This window comes from Dama dama, chromosome 19 (assembly GCF_033118175.1).
Source record: "Dama dama isolate Ldn47 chromosome 19, ASM3311817v1, whole genome shotgun sequence".
NCBI classification, from domain to species: domain Eukaryota; kingdom Metazoa; phylum Chordata; class Mammalia; order Artiodactyla; family Cervidae; genus Dama; species Dama dama.
The window spans coordinates 87,371,238-87,386,876 of record NC_083699.1 but is presented as its reverse complement, the minus strand read 5'-3'; the positions used below and the strand labels follow the sequence as shown (position 1 = coordinate 87,386,876).

Genomic DNA, 15,639 nt, shown 5'->3' with positions numbered 1-15,639 from the left:
AATCTCTAGTTCTCCTTTTCCAAGGCAACCACTGTTAGTTTCTTGTGTCTTTCTGATAATAATCTATGCATATACAAATAGTTGCAGACTTACTGTTCTGCATCTTGCCTACTTCATAAAATAGTATTTTAGAGATTGTTCTTGATCAGTTCATATAGAAATGCTTCATTATTTTTGCAGTTGTATACTATCATATAATTCAGTTATGACCTGTGTATGTGTATGTGTGTGCTCACGGGTGTAACTATTTTATTGAATTTCCATTCAAAGTCTTATATAGCTCTTACTCTGCTTTCTGGAAGCATGTGGGGTCTGGTTCCCCAGAGTCCTCTCTGTCCTCCACTCCCTTTCACTTTATGTCCCCTTCCTCCCATGGCTGGCGGCCCTGGTGAGTGTGTGTGTATTTGTGGGGGAAGGCTAGGTCTTTTTGAAGTGGTCTTTGAAGGCAGTTGGGGAAGAGGAGGGGAGAGAGGGGCAGCATGCCAGGCGCTGTGGGCAGGACAGGATGTTTGTGGCTTTGTCGGCTCTCTCTGATATGCGAGACCAGCATCCAGGTCTCCTCCTTCAGAATTTGGGGATAAGTAACTTATTTTAGGGCTCTGTGTAAGTCTTTTCACCTCAAAGGGCTTAGATTTCTCTCTGTGTAAGATGAGTACGGTACACAATATAATTTCTGAGTTCCCCAAGCTCCAAGCTCTAAAATTCTAAGAAAATTAATTCTCAGATATCCTGCTGGTGGGAATGTAAAGGGTACATTTCACAGACAGGGCAATTTGGCAATATCTTTCAAAATTACAAATACTGATACCTATTGACCCAATAATTCTACTTCTAGGGATTTTTACTGTAGTTACACTTGCATATGCACAAAATGATATAGATTCAAGGTTGTTCATTACAGCATTATTTGTACATCAAAAGACTGGAAATAGTCTAAAAATATCCATCAATAAGGGACCATTTAAATATAGCATATATCCTTACAATGGAACATTACACAACAAGAAAATAGAATGCAGATACAATGAAAATCAGCAAAATACAGTTACATGCAGTAGTGTATGAATATCAAAACAATGTAGAGGAAATGTAGAGCAAAAGAAGCCAAACTCAAAAGAAGCACACACTGTATGAATCTATTTAATTAAAGTTCAAAAACAGGAAATAGGAATCTCTAGTGATAGCAGCAGCAGCAGTGATAGAAGCTGGGACTGTAGTTACCCCGGGAGAAAGGCAGTGACTGAAAGGGATCACAGTGTGTTCTGAGATATTTTGTCATGCTCTCTATTTTTGAGAAGTTGTTATACAGGTGTGTTCTGTCTGTGAAAATTTTATGATGTGGGCAGTTTTTTTTTGTATTCTATATAGCAGTAAAATTGTAAAAGAATACATAAACTCTATAAGCACTGATATGAAACAACCTGCTAGATATTATGTGAAAAAAAAAAAAACAAGCATGAATCAAACACTTCCACAGGTGTGAAAAAATGGGGAAGTATACCTGTACTTGGTTATATATTCATATAATACGTTCAGAAAGATGCTCAAGAAACTGACAACTTTGGTTGTATGTGAAGAGAGATTCATAGCCGAGACTTCTACTGTGTGTTCTGTTGTACATTATAAAATGTATAAAGTTCCGTTGTATTATAAAATGAAAAGCACTCAAATTTTAAAAAGAAAAATGAATTTTTGTGAGCCTAAGAAATACCCAGAAGTAAGGAAGTACTCATAAGCAAGAAGAAGGAAAATATGGGTGAAACACTTCCCAAAACACCAAAAGATCATAAACTGAACATATAACTCAATACTCAGTAGTGGGGAAGTGGGGGTCATGTAGAACATTTGAATCTTCTAAAAACTGGAGAGAACCTTTTCTTTAGGTTCACAACTTTAATCATGGTTTAAAAACTAGACACAAGTTGCTTTTTTCCTTTAAAGCTCTACTTATTAAAGGAATAAGATAAAACATACAATGGTTTTAACAGTAAGATATCAAATATCTTTAAAGGAAAAGATAACTTCCTCCCACCTAACCCCTCTTCTTCAGTCCTCTGAACTATCCAATGTGATCAGCTTAGTCTAAAGTTTTCCACCCCTTTTACGATGGCCACATGAATATATCTATAAATGGTCAGCAATATACTAATAGGATCATAGCATTCTTTATCACTCTTCAGTTTGCATTTTCCACTTTAGCATATATCATGGGCATCCCTCTGGGTCAATATAGATAGGTGTAACTTATTTTCAATGCTGATAATATTGCATAGAAGGGAGACAGTACAATTGGTTCATGTATTCCACTACCTGTGGACAATCACATTGTTCTTAGTTTGTGTTTCTTTTGCAATTCAAGTAACACAATAAGCATCTGTATTAATTTCCTTTGGCAACTTTAACAATTACCACAAACTGGGTGGCTTAAAACAACAGAGATTTATTCGCTCCAGTTTTTGGAGTTCCAAAGTCTGAAATCAAGATGTTAGCTCTGAGGATCTGTTCTGTGGTCTTCTAGCTTCTGGAAGATGCCTGCAATCCTTGGCATTCTTTAGCTTCTATGTGCGTTACTCCAATTCTACCTCATTCTTTATATCCCCTTTAACTCTGTGTCTCTATCTCAAATCTTTCTCTTTCTCTTGAAAGGATGACTGTCATTGAATTTAGGACCCACTCCAAATTTGGATGATCTCATTTCAAGATCCTTCACTCCTTAATTACATCTTCCAGGTTCCTGTGGACACATTTTTTGGAAGGTCAACATTCAACCTGCCATAGCATCCTTGGATCCATCCTTGCAACTAGTATTTTCCTTAATTTTTCAATAGGGTGGAGTTAATGTATTTCTTGGTCCTTGAATAAGTATTATGTATTTAAATTTCAATAGATTACTCCTAGAAAGTTTGTGGCAATTTACACTCCCATCAGAGCTTGTTTCTCCAAGTATTATTGATTGGTCTTGTTAATGTTGGCCAATCTAATGAGTGAAAAATGGATTACTGTTTCAATTTGCTTTACCACGAATATTAGTAAAATAAGCATTTTTTTTTTCAATAAGCATCTTTTTAATGAATCATTCGGATCTTCTCATCCATTACTTGCCTGTTTATACTTGTTGCCTGTATTATAAAAACACTTCCCTGATAGCTCAGTTGGTAAAGAATCTGCCTGAGATGCAGGAGACCCTGGTTTGATCCCTGGGTTGGGAAGATCTCCTGCAGACGAGAAAGGCTACCCAGTCCAGTATTCTGGCCTAGAGAATTTCATGGGCTGTATAGTCCATGGGGTTGCAAAGAGTCAGACACGACTGAGAAACTTTCACTTCACTTCACTTCAAGTGGACTTTTAAAAAGCCAAATTTTCTTTTATTCAAAGTCACTCAGCCTTTCCCTTCTCCAGTGATCTTCCCAAACAAGGGATCGAACCCAGGTCTCCCAGCGTTGCAGGCGGATTCCTTACCAGTTGAGCCACAAGATAAGCCCAAGAACACAGGAATGGGTAGCCTATCCACTTAGAGTGACTCACCTATGTTAGAGATATAGTGTGTTTGCCATGTTTGGTGCAGTTCTACTCCATCTATTTATTTCTTTTATAAAAAACTTGTCTTAGTGTGATGTCATGCAAAACTTGCAAAGTATTTATGTATTTTTTTGGGGGGGGGGAATGAGTCTGGGCTTCCCGTCTTAACGTTTCCCCTCACTATAGTTATATTACTATTCTTTAAAAAATTTCTTTTGTCTGTTCTGTATATTTTTATGTCTATCTCTTCTGGAACCTAAGTTTTGAATATGGCAAGGCTCTAGATTTGACTACTTATGAAGAAATTAAATCAGGATCACTGATCAAATAAACCATTCTTTTATCACTGGCTTGTATGTCACCTTTGCTTTATATTACGTTTACTTGAGATTTCATCCCAAACTACTGTACTGTTTACCTGAGCTATTACACAACTTTACAACAGAGTACCTTAACAGTAAGCTAAAATTTTGGTTTTCATTAAGAGAAATTCAACTGAGCCACTAAGAAAGAGAACCATGAAATTTCCCAGTTGAGGTCAAAAGATAACAGGAGATAAGGTATGCGAACAGAGCTGGGTAAACTGTAAGGCTCTGCAGATAAACGCTGGTTGTTATCGCAAAAAATAAGCACACAGAAAAAGAATCTTGGGCTTGAAAGGCTGAACTTTTTGGCTTTGATGGCCAATTCAGGGATTGAAGGGTCAGCGGCTGGGAGGCCGACCTAACAGCCCCACCCGTAGAACAGCAGTGACAGAGCCGGAGAAGGAAAAGCAAAGTGCGTACCCAGGAACCTAGCAATCGGTTCAAAGTCGCGGAACTGGGGACAGCGATTGAGAAGAGAAAGCCGGCAAGTAAACGTAGGAACAGAGGACTCTCTCGGAGGCGGCTGTGAGGGTCGAGGGAGGTGTGGGTCTCTCCAGAAAGTAGCTTGCTGGGAATTCCCGATCCCGAATCCTCCCGGAGCTGCAAACAGAACTGCCACACAGCATCACCGCCGCAGGGCGGGCAGTGGTGGAGAAAGAAGCGCGGGTTCCGCCTAACTCCCCTCCCAGCTGGGACCGGCGCGGCAGGGCCCGGACCGCAGATCGGGGATTGGCCAGAGCGGCGCGCGGGGCGGGGCGAGGGCTGCTGGGAGGTGGGGCGGGGAGGCGAGCGCGCGCGCGCGCGGGCACAGCGGCGGCGCGCGCGTGCTCCGTCGGTCGGTACGGCAGCGGCGGAGCTTTGCCATGGCAGTGGGCGGCGGGCTGGTGTAGCGCCGCGCGGGTCAGGCGGTCGGCGATTGAGAGAGACTGGGATGGGGGCGCCGCAGCTGGAATGTTGCGGCGGCCTGGTCTGCTGACCGCGCACCGGGAGCTGAGAGCGGCCGGCGGCGGCGGCGGAGCGCTGAGCAGGTGAGTGCAGCGGCGCGGGACCCGGATGCGGCACGGCTGAGGCGCGGCGCGGTCGCGGCGGGCCTCTGAGGTGCTCCCGCGCGGGCGGCGGGCGCGCTCTTGCCCGCCACAGCCTGCGGCGCCGGCGAATGGGGTGCCCGCGCCACGCTTCCTGCTGGCGCCGAGGATGCCCGCCCGCCGGCCCGTGGGGGCGCCTGGCTCGCCTGCGGCCTCCCGGGCTTTCCTAGGTGAGCGGCGCTCCCCGGCCTCCGGGCGGCAGGGACGGGGCCGGGCGCCCCGGGCTGCCGGCGATTTGAGTCGCTTTGCTGAGGGGCGTCTGCGGAGAGGCGGCGTCCTCTCCCGCTGCGTCTCTGCGGACACCCGCGAGCTGCCGACTCTCAGATACCTTTTTGCGCAGTGTATTTTAGGGGCGGGGATCCTGGATTGTTGGGATAGGGTCGTGTTTTCAGATCCCAGAGCCGCTGGTGACCAGTCCTGGGGCCTTGGGTCTGAGTATCCGGATTTGTTGGTGGGAATAATTACACGTACTTCACCTGGGTTGTTGTGAAGCTAGCACAGGATGATGTGCGTGACCGAACAGCAAGTGCTGGATCAGTGGGTAGCTATCAGGAGTAACTCTGCTGAAACATCTTATCTTGTTAACTGTTCCTGATACCTGGTTGCTGGTGTACTTTTGGGGGGCACGCTTATTTTCGAAGTGCTTTGATGCTGCAGTAACCTCCACTGAAGTTGCTTAATATTGGAGCCTGTTATCTTAATAGTAGCCAAGATCGTGGAGTCTCTCTCTCTCTTTTTTTTTTTTTTTTTTTTTGCGAAGGCTTTCTTGGAATACCTGTCTCAGGTACTGAATGGGAATTGCTGCTGAAATAAAATTGAGCGAATTTACTCTTCTCTTCGGATGCAAGACGGTGGGACGCATTAAACTTGAAGTGCTTTGCTGTTTAAAATCTTAAGTGCCACTTAAACTCTGTCACTTGTTACAGAGTATAAACAGAAGAATATGGAAACAGACTCCTTTTTCTGCATTGCTACATACACGAAGGGAGTGACAAGTGGTTTTGTAAACATCATTGTGGGCAGTGTTACTGTCTGGTGAAGTCATCATAATTAAATTAGATGAGTACTTATTTTGGAGCACTGAATGGATGTTTGAAAATATGAGTCCTAATAAAATCATCGCCAACGAGTCAGAATTCTCAGCAGTTCATTAATCATTTGGGGATTTTTAGGTTACACTTAAGATTTTTATGGTAAAAGCAGAACTGCTTAAGTCATGATAATGTAGAATAGTAGAGGGTGGTCAGGATAAAGATTTTAACTTAGTTTCAGAAGGCAAGTGTGGAACAAAGTTAAAATCTTAAACTTTAGAACTGAAATTGTATTCACCAAAGCAAAAAGGCTGAAACCGAAAACTTTGTTGTACAATCTCTGATTCCCATCCTATTGAGGGTCTTCTGCCTTCGGAGAGTTTTTTAGAGGTGGAGAAAATTGATTTGGGTTTTGATTTATTTCCATTTTGCACTTCTTGTCTGTATTTCCTACTTTTCTTAGAGACTCGTCCGGAAAGGTTTTTGATCCAACTTGCTTTGTGACTGTAAACATAATATATAGAAAAAAATTAAAATTAACCTTGTAATCTAAATTATGTACTTCCTTGTAGTCTAATTGTTGTTCTTCCTAAATTAAGACCTTCCCTGTTTCACTGGTGAACGGAACAGTAAAAGCACTACTAGTCACTGAGAAAAGGCTGGGTCGAAAGTCACATCTTGGTTCTTAGGGCTGATTATTGTTTAGTTGCTAAGTTGACTCTTTATGACCCCTTGGACTGTAGCCCGCCAGGCTCCTCTGTCCCTGGGATTTTCTGGGTAAAAATACTAGAGTAGGTTGCCATTTCTTTCTCCAGGGTATCTTCCCAACCCAGGGATTGAACCAATGGCAGACATTGATAGGCAGATTCTTTACAACTGAGCCACCAGGGAAGACTGGTTCTGGGTCCCAAATAGCTGGGACTTTGGGATGCCACCTGTTTTCTTGGGCCTCATTTTTTTTGTTTATGGAATTTGAGAGTCTCTGTGGCCAGGAGTTGGGAGGGTTGTGGTTCGTTAGAGAATCATTATATAAAGGAATCTTTAGGGTACTACACTTTTATGGTTTTCTTTCTCTTTATCTCTTCTGTTGACTTTTTCTTCTCTTACTGAATTCTGAATATCCTAATGCCTCAGGGCATCCAAGGCCATCTCTCTCTTTTTTCCACCTGTGTTCTCTCTGGGTGATCTCATCCTGTCTGGTGGTTTAAATACTACCACTGTGCTGTGGACTCTTCAGATTTTTATCTCCAGCCCTGACCTTCAATTTCTTCTACCTGCCTATATATCTACACTCCATTTGTCTATATTAAATTTGACATGTTCAAAGTGGAGCTCTTGATTTTCATTCTTTAATCTATTCCTTCTCCAGCAGTCTGGATTTCATAAGAGCACTTGTCTGTCTCCTCTTCCATCTACTTAAGTGAAAAATCTGGTGGTCATTCTTTCTTTTCTTTCTTAAATTTTGGCTGCCCTGAGTCGTCATTGTGGCTCAAAGGCTTCTCTAGTTGCAGCTCTCTAGTTGCGGCATGCTGATTTAGTTGCCCTGAAACATGTGGAATCTTTGTTCCCTGAACCTGCATCTCCTGAATTGGAAGGCAGATTCTTAACCACTGGACCACCCTGGTGGTCATCCTGTTTTTTTTAAATTTTTTAAAAATTTATTTTTTTTATTGAATTGTGGTCATCCTTAATTCATCACTTTGCCTTACTGCTCCTCCACCACCCAGAACAATCAGTCCCTCAGCAAACCCTGTTGATTTTGCCTCCAAGATATATTTATTTTATTTTTATTTATTTTTAAAAAATGAAGCCAACTCTATTTATTTTTATTAATTTATTTTTGGCTGCACTGGATCTTCATTGCTTTGTTTGGGCTTTGCTCTAGTTGCGGTGAGCGGGGGCTTGTCTTTGTTGTGGTGCTCAGCCTTCTTATTATGGTGGCTTCTCTTGTGGAGCATGGGCTCTAGGTACATGGGCTTCAGTAGTTGCCGCACACAGACTCCAGAGTTCGGGCTCAGTAGTTGTAGCTCAGACCCAGCTGCTCCATGGCATGTGGAATCCTCCCGGACCAGAAGTCTAACACGTGTCCTCTGTGTTGCCAGGCAGACTGTCATCCACTGGGCCACCAGTGAAGTCCATGTTTGTTTTTATTGCCACCACTCTAGTTCTTCCTGGGTAGTGGCTTCCTAACTGGTCTCCTTGCCCCTGACCTTGTTCTCCTACAGTCCCATTTGCAGACAGCAGTCAGGGTGAACTTTACTTACTTTCCTGCTCCAGTGACTTATTACACTAAAAAGTAAACCCAAACTCTTCGCCTATGTTAACAACTAATCTTGTTTATTTCCTTGTTCATTTGTTTGTGGTCTTTTCTCTCCAACATATTATATGCCCTCTGATTTTTCTTCCCTGAGGTTTTCTCAGTAAGCAGAACAGTCTCTGGAAAATTTAACTATTATTGAATGGATGAATGTATGAATAAAATACATATAATTCAAAGTATAACATGTTTTGAACACACGATCTTTTTTTTTTTTTTTTTTGGTCCCAGGTTTGTGCAAATGAGGAAGTAATCACAGGGCTTAGAATTCTATTCTAGGTATCCTTATGCTATTAGTTATCCTTCCTCTCTCAGTCATTATTAAGGTACTGCACCTCCTGAAAAGACTAAGCATTTAGACCTTAAGCCATTGATAGCAAGAACAAATGTGGATTTTGTCCATTGTATACTGGATCATTAGTATTTTTGTGAATAAGAAACCAAGCAAGCTTTTCAGCCTTGTTTTGTTCTTTAGAAGCATTAAATTTTGGTCTTGACTGGAGGGAACTGGTTCTGTAAAATGTGGTACTTTAATCCAGTGTTGCATACCAAATTGTATAGGGTAGCAGTTGGAATTTTTAGAGAACAGGCATTTTTGTTTCAGTTGATTATATTTTTTGAATGTGAGACTCCCCCTACCCTGCTTGTGTGCATTTATGTGTTTCCTCTGAACCATTTGATTCAGTTGTATCCTAGCATATCTTGGAGATAAATCTCTATCATTTGTCTTCTGTTAACTGCTCACTTGCAAGCATTGTCATGTTGTAGAAAGAGGCAAATAGTAATAATTTAGGATTTTCCCCCTGCCTGAGACTGAAGCCCTTAAGACTGTCTACCAGGTTTGTGAAGAAAGAAGGGTATGGAAAAATCAAAGTGTAGAATTCCATTGTCAGAGTAGATAATAGGAAAAAGATATATTGGAGAAGGAAATCCTAGACAAGAGGAATAATATTGAACATTTAGTAGAAGAGAAAAAGAAAAAGAAGATAGAGGAGAGCATTATAGATTTTCAGGCTTGGGTGGGACAAATTCCCTTCTTACTCCTTTTACCTTCTCACCTTCATCTCCAAACTTTGATACTTTGGATTATTTTCCCCTCTGACTTCTCTGCATTCCCTGATTTGTATGGGCTATTTTTCTAAGAAATGTCTATGTATCTTTGGTAGTCTGGGACACCTTTTGTGAGAGGATACTAATTCTTTCTTGAAGAGGCCTTTCTACTTCTCATAATCAAGGTCTGACTCTCTGGATTTTCCAGCCACTCCGTCCAGCTTTACCCTTTAAAGTGACTCTAAACTGGTGTACTTCCTTTTTTTTTTTTTTAAATTATATTTTTATTTGTCTGTGCCGGTTCTTAGTTGTGACATGTGGGACCTTTTACTGAAGCATGCAAACTTAGTTCAGGCATGTGGGATCTAATTCCCTGACCAGGGATTGAACCCTAGACCCCTGCGTTGGGAGCACAGAATCTTAGCCACTGGACCAACAGGGAAGTACCTGTACTTCCTTTTAAAGTTGTTCTCTCATGTATCATGGTAGCCTTTATGTTATTATCTCCAGATTAAATAATCCTGAGTCACAAGCTTCTAGTTTCAAGAGGAAAAATGAAAGGAATTAGATATATGGTTGGGTGTGTATAGTGTGTTACCTACCAGTTGCTCTGATACTGCAGATTGCATATGTCTGATTTAGACCTTTCTTTTTCTGAGTTACTAGATTTTTTTTTTTTTAAGTAAGAGGACTTTTTTTTTTTTCAAGTAAGAGGACATTTTTAAAAGGAGAATGACATTGAACTTTAATTTTGCAAAAACATTTTCATGTACAGTCCTATGAGTTTTAACATGTACCTAGATTGTTTTTACTTTCTTTTACTTTTTTTTTCAATCAGTTTTTAAAAAATCTTTTTCTGCCTAGATTTCTGTAACTACCACTAACAGTGTACAGAATAATTTCAACACCCCAAAGAATTCTCTCATGTTACCCCCTTTGCAGTCAATGCCCCTTCATTAAAAAAAATAATTAATTTTTTGGCCATGCTGGGTCTTCATTGCTGCACGGGCTTTTCTCTAGTTGCAAGTGAGGGCTACTTTCTAGTTGTGGGGCATGGGCTTCTCATTGCTGTGTCTTGTCTTGTTGTGGAGCACAGGCTTGAGGGCATGTGGCTGCAGCATGTTGGCTCAGTGGTCTCAGCTCCTAGGCTCTAGAGCACAGGCTTAATAGTTGTGGCACATGGGCTCAGCTGCACCATGGCATATGAGATCTCCCTCGATTAGGGATCAAATCATTCTCTCCTGCATCAGCAGGTAGATTCTTCACCTCTGAACCACCAGGGAAGCCCACTGCTTTCCTCTTTAACACTTGGACTTACTATTCTTTTTTTCTAAACAGAACATTTCTCATGGATAGAAAAGGTTAGAACTTGGAGTAAGTGGATAATTGATCAACCTAATTGTTGGTATTCTTTTAGAAAAAAGTACTAAACCTTGTAGATGGAGGAATGTTCTCTTGTTGTTCAGTCTGTAAGTCATGTGTGACTCTTTGCGACCTCATGAACTGTAGCATGCCAGGCTTCCTTGTCCTTCACTGTGTCCCCAAGTTTGCTCAAACTCATATCCATTGAGTCGGTGATGCCATCCAACTATTTCATCCTCTGTCGACCCCTTCTCTTCCTGCCCTCAATCTTTCTCAGCATCAGGGTCTTTTCCAATTAGCTGGCTCTTTGCATTAGATAGCCAAAGTATTGGAGCTTCACCTTCCAATGAATATTCAGGACTGATTTCCTTTAGGATTGACTGGTTTGATCTCCTTGTAGTCCAAGGGTCTCAAGAGTCTTCTCCAGCACCACTGTTGGAAAGCATAAATTCTTCGGCGCTCAGCCTTCTTTATGGTCCAGCTCTCATATCCCTACGTGACTACTGTAAGAACCGTAGCTTTGACTATACGGACCTTTGTCGGTAAAGTGATGTATCCACTTTTTAATATGCTGTCTAGGTTGGTCAGAGCTTTTCTTCCAAGGAGCAAGCATCTTTTCATTTCTGCACTATTGCCACTTTTTCACATCTATTTGTCATGAAGCTATGGGACCGGATGCCATGATCTTTGTTTTTTGAATGTTTTAAGCCAGTTTTTTCACTGTCTTTCACCTTCATTAGGAGGCTATTTAGTTCATCTTCTCTTCTATCCAAGGTTGTCTATACTGGCAATCTTGATTCCAGCTTGTGCTTCATCCAGCCCAGCATGATGTACTCTGCATATAAATTAAAGAAACAGAGTGACAACATACAGCTTTGACGTACTCCTTTCCCAAAAGGCTTTAAATTTTTAAAAAATTATTGTAAAACTTCTGGAACCTGTCAAATGAGGCAAATCCCATAATGTCAAGTTACAGTAGGGAACATCTAACAAATTTGGTGGCTGAGTCTGTGATAATATCATAATAGATGACATCACATATCTTTTCATCTCCCTTCAATAAATCCAGAATTCCCACTTACTGCAATTGCAGGGTAGGCTAGGGTAAAGTAGAGATTAATTTTGCGAAGGGTTATGTTATGAAGTCTCAGCTTTTCTCCCTTTTCTCTCTGTCTAACATTGTCACTTTTTGCTAGCTTATCCATTTTATTCTGCATTTAGTTGTTTTAGCTATTCCACTTTTCTAGGATTGGAGGGAAAAGTGTGCTATCTTTATAGCTTTAGTGTTTTGCAAAGGTAGCTTTCTTGTTTCCAGCCTAAAATAGTCAGTAATCTAGAAATGCCCTCATTTCCTCAAAAAAATTTACAAATCCTTCCCCTAAGTCCTGGCTATAGGATCTTTCCCAGACTTCTTCATCAAGAATGTATAGTTCCTCATTTTCTTAAGTATTTAAAGTAGGTCAGCTAAGGTTATTAGCACTTTCCCCTTTAATTGGGAGTATCTATTGCCAAAACAAAGGATGTTAATCTGGCAGTCCCCTGTGTTGTGGTATTGTAAAAGCCCAGGCCAGCAGTTCACAAGCCCCTGCTGCAAACCCTGGAGGGACTGGCGCGTCCTGGACCCTGTAGCTTGTCTTTTGCTGCTCTGGCTACTTGGGCGACCACCAGACAAATGCTCATTTGCCTTCAGTGGAAATGCGATCCTGATTATCCATGCCTTCAGGAAGAGGATTATGTGGATTAAAAGAAATCCATGGATAATCCAGAAGCTTTATTTAAACTGCAGTTTAACCACATTCCTGACCATAGTTTTTCCTTGCATTTCTAATAACTAATTTATAACATTTACCAATTTCACGTTTATCTTCTTGTACCATTTAGAAATAATGGTAGTTACAAAGTAAAGAAGATATGGGAGGGGACAAAGGAGTTGGATAATCTATAGGCTTTGCCCCACATGACTCCCTGTTGACTGGATGGTTTAACCACAGTGCTTACTAGACCTTGAAGACCAGAATTCCATGAATTCCTTACCTGCTGAGCCACTGGAAGAAATTTGAGGTGATTGTCAACAAGAGGCCAAACTCCATTTTGAGACATTTGTACTTTACTAGCATAAATGATTGAGCTTTTGTGATTTAAATGAGTACTGGAGATTGTCAGAATTATAAATTTACTTTGATTTGAAGTTCTCTTTAATGTTTATTTAATCACTTAACCTGCTAACCATTTTCATAGGAATTAAACTGAAGATTTGCTATTCGAAATACAAATGTTTGTATTTGTAGCCAGGCAGCTATCCTACTGCCTCTGACATGTTAGATCTAGTTACACAGTAGTTAATTTCTATTAAATAGTTGAAATAAGATTATTTAAAAGTGCTTATCCCTGATGCTGGAAAAGATTGAAGGCAGGAGGAGAAGGGGACGATAGAGGTTGAGATAGTTGGATGGCGTCAACTCGATGGATGTGAGTTTGAGTAAGCTCCAGGAGTTGGTGATGAACAGGGAAGCCTGGCGTGCTGCAGTTCATGGAGTCTCAAAGAGTCAGACATAGCTGAGCGACTGATCTGAACTGAACTGATTCTTGAGGTACTGATTTAGTGTGGGTCTTGTATTTAGATATTATGCTATTAAAATGAATGTTTTCCTCTGGCTTTATAAATCATTACAAATTTCTGCCTTTGTGTTATCTGAACAAAAATTTATTTAAAACTTATTTCTGTAGTTGTGATATATTTCAAAAGTTGTTGTTCAGTTTCTAAGTCATGTCCGACTCTTTGTGACCCCATGAACTATAGCACATCAGGCTTCCCTGTCCTTTACTATCTCTCAGAGTTTGCTCAAACTCATGTCCCTTGAGTCGGTGATGCCATACCTTCTTCTTCTCTTGCCCTCAATCTTTCCTAGTATCAGGGTCTTTTCCAGTGAGTCAGCTCTTTGCATCAGGTGGCCAAAGTATTAGAGCTTTAGCTTTAGCGTCAGTCCTTCTAATGAATATTCAGGGTTGATTTCCTTCAGGATTGACTGGTTTGATCTTGGTGTGGAGGGGATTCTCTAGAGTCTTCTCCAGCACCACAGTTTGAAAGCATCAATTCTTCCGGGCTCAGCCTTTTTTATGGTTCCATATTCATTAGCTCTCTGGATGTCATTCCTGCAATTGAGATTCATTGTAGTTAATCGCTGGAGGCATGTCCTGGGGGAAAACCAACTGGGTTTCTCTTAATGCACTTGTTTTTTGCTCTGTGAGCCTAAGGAAACATCCACAGAAGAAGGTAGTTGTTGGTTTTGGACAACGTTGTGATCCATTATAATTCTTTAATTTTTGTTCTCTTGATAGCGGTGGAAATTTCCCATTTTCATTGGAAATCATTAGTTGTCTTAAACCGATGTACTTCACCTACCATTCCATTATAAAATTATATTAAGTTATTAAAATATCCCCTAACTAACTGAGAGGCTTCTGAGTTTATATTCTCATTCTGCCTACAGGAAAGGAATGTTTCTCTGTGTGTGTGTGTGTTATGAGAACTATATATACCATACCAACCAGCAACAATTATTTTATCTTTAATTTGTGAAGAATTCACTGTCTTCTCATTGAGGTATAGGCAGTTACTTTTTAGTCAGTGATTTCTGTAATTCCATGTATTCTGTCTATTGTTACCTGTTTTCTTTTATGTTCGTTTGCCATTCAAAATTGTGGCTTCAATATAGTGTATTAGAGAAACTGTGTGATTTACTATGTAGAATTAAACTATAACCATAGTTAACGTTGTAAAATGTACACCTATGTGTCAGGTCATGCTAAGTGCTCTTTGTGTATTATTCAGTTTATCTTCATAACAAACTTGTTTTGAAGGTACTAATGATATCCTTATTTAAGAGAAGAGAAAACTGAAGCTTTGGGAAATTAACATGCCAGGTGGCATACAGATTTTAAGTGGGAGACTCAGGTTTCAAATCTGAATCTGTATGACTCTGGAATTTATGTTCTTGTTTATTTTAAAGTTTATTTATTTTTTTATTGAGGAATAGTTGATTTATAATGTTATATAAGTTTCAGGTATACAACATAGTGATGAAAATTTTTTAAAGATTATATGGCATTTATAGTTATTACAAAATATTCCGTCTTGTACAATATACCCTTCTAGCTTATTTATCTTATATGTAGTAGTTTGTATCTCTTAATCCCCTACCCCACCTTGCTCCTCCCCATTTCCCACTCCCTACTGGTAACCACTAGTTTGTTCTCTATATCTATCAGTCTTTTTTTTTTTTTATTCATTAGTTTGTTTTAATTTTTATATTCCCATATAAGTATTATCATACAGTATTTTTCTTTCTCTGTCTGACTTATTTCACCTAGCACAATACCTTCTGAATCCATCCATGTTGTTGCAAGTGGCAAAACTTCATTCCTGTTTTTAATGGCAGAGCAGTCATCCATTCTGTGTATACCATTCTTCTTTATCCATTCATCTGTTGATGGACATTTAGGTTGTGTCCATATCTTAGCTATTGTAAACAATGTTGCAGTGAAAACTGGGATAGAATTTATGCTTATAACTGATCACCTTAATAATTTTTTTATTTTTTGTTTTTTTCAGAGGAAGATTGGAAGAGACTATAAGTTTGAAGTGTTGTTTTTTAGCATGATAATCACCACTTTGATTTGACAGTACCTGTGTATTTGGATACCGGAAGCAATTTTTTAGTCATTTAACCATTAACTTTCTTTCATTCAGTACTCTTTTTTTTTTTTTTTTCCTCCTTTGGCTGCACTGAGTGGCATATAGGATCTTCGTTCTTCAGACCAGGCATTGAACCTGCGTCCCCTGCATTGGAAGCATGGACCCTTAACCACTGGCCACCCAGAAAGTTCTTCACTCACGGCTCTTAAGCAAG

The 15,639-nt window shown here is 40.4% G+C and overlaps 1 protein-coding gene across 2 annotated transcripts in view; it reads left to right on the top strand.

Annotated features, from left to right (window-relative positions):
- Positions 1–4,704: 4,704 nt before the first annotated feature.
- Positions 4,705–15,639, top strand: part of LOC133073765 (phosphatidylinositol 4,5-bisphosphate 3-kinase catalytic subunit beta isoform) — a 184,079-nt gene continuing 173,144 nt past the window's right edge. For both annotated transcript variants that reach the window (XM_061167699.1, XM_061167700.1), the window contains exon 1: positions 4,705–4,912. The gene's annotated coding sequence lies outside the window, so the exon portion shown is untranslated. The remainder of the gene's footprint in view (positions 4,913–15,639) is intronic.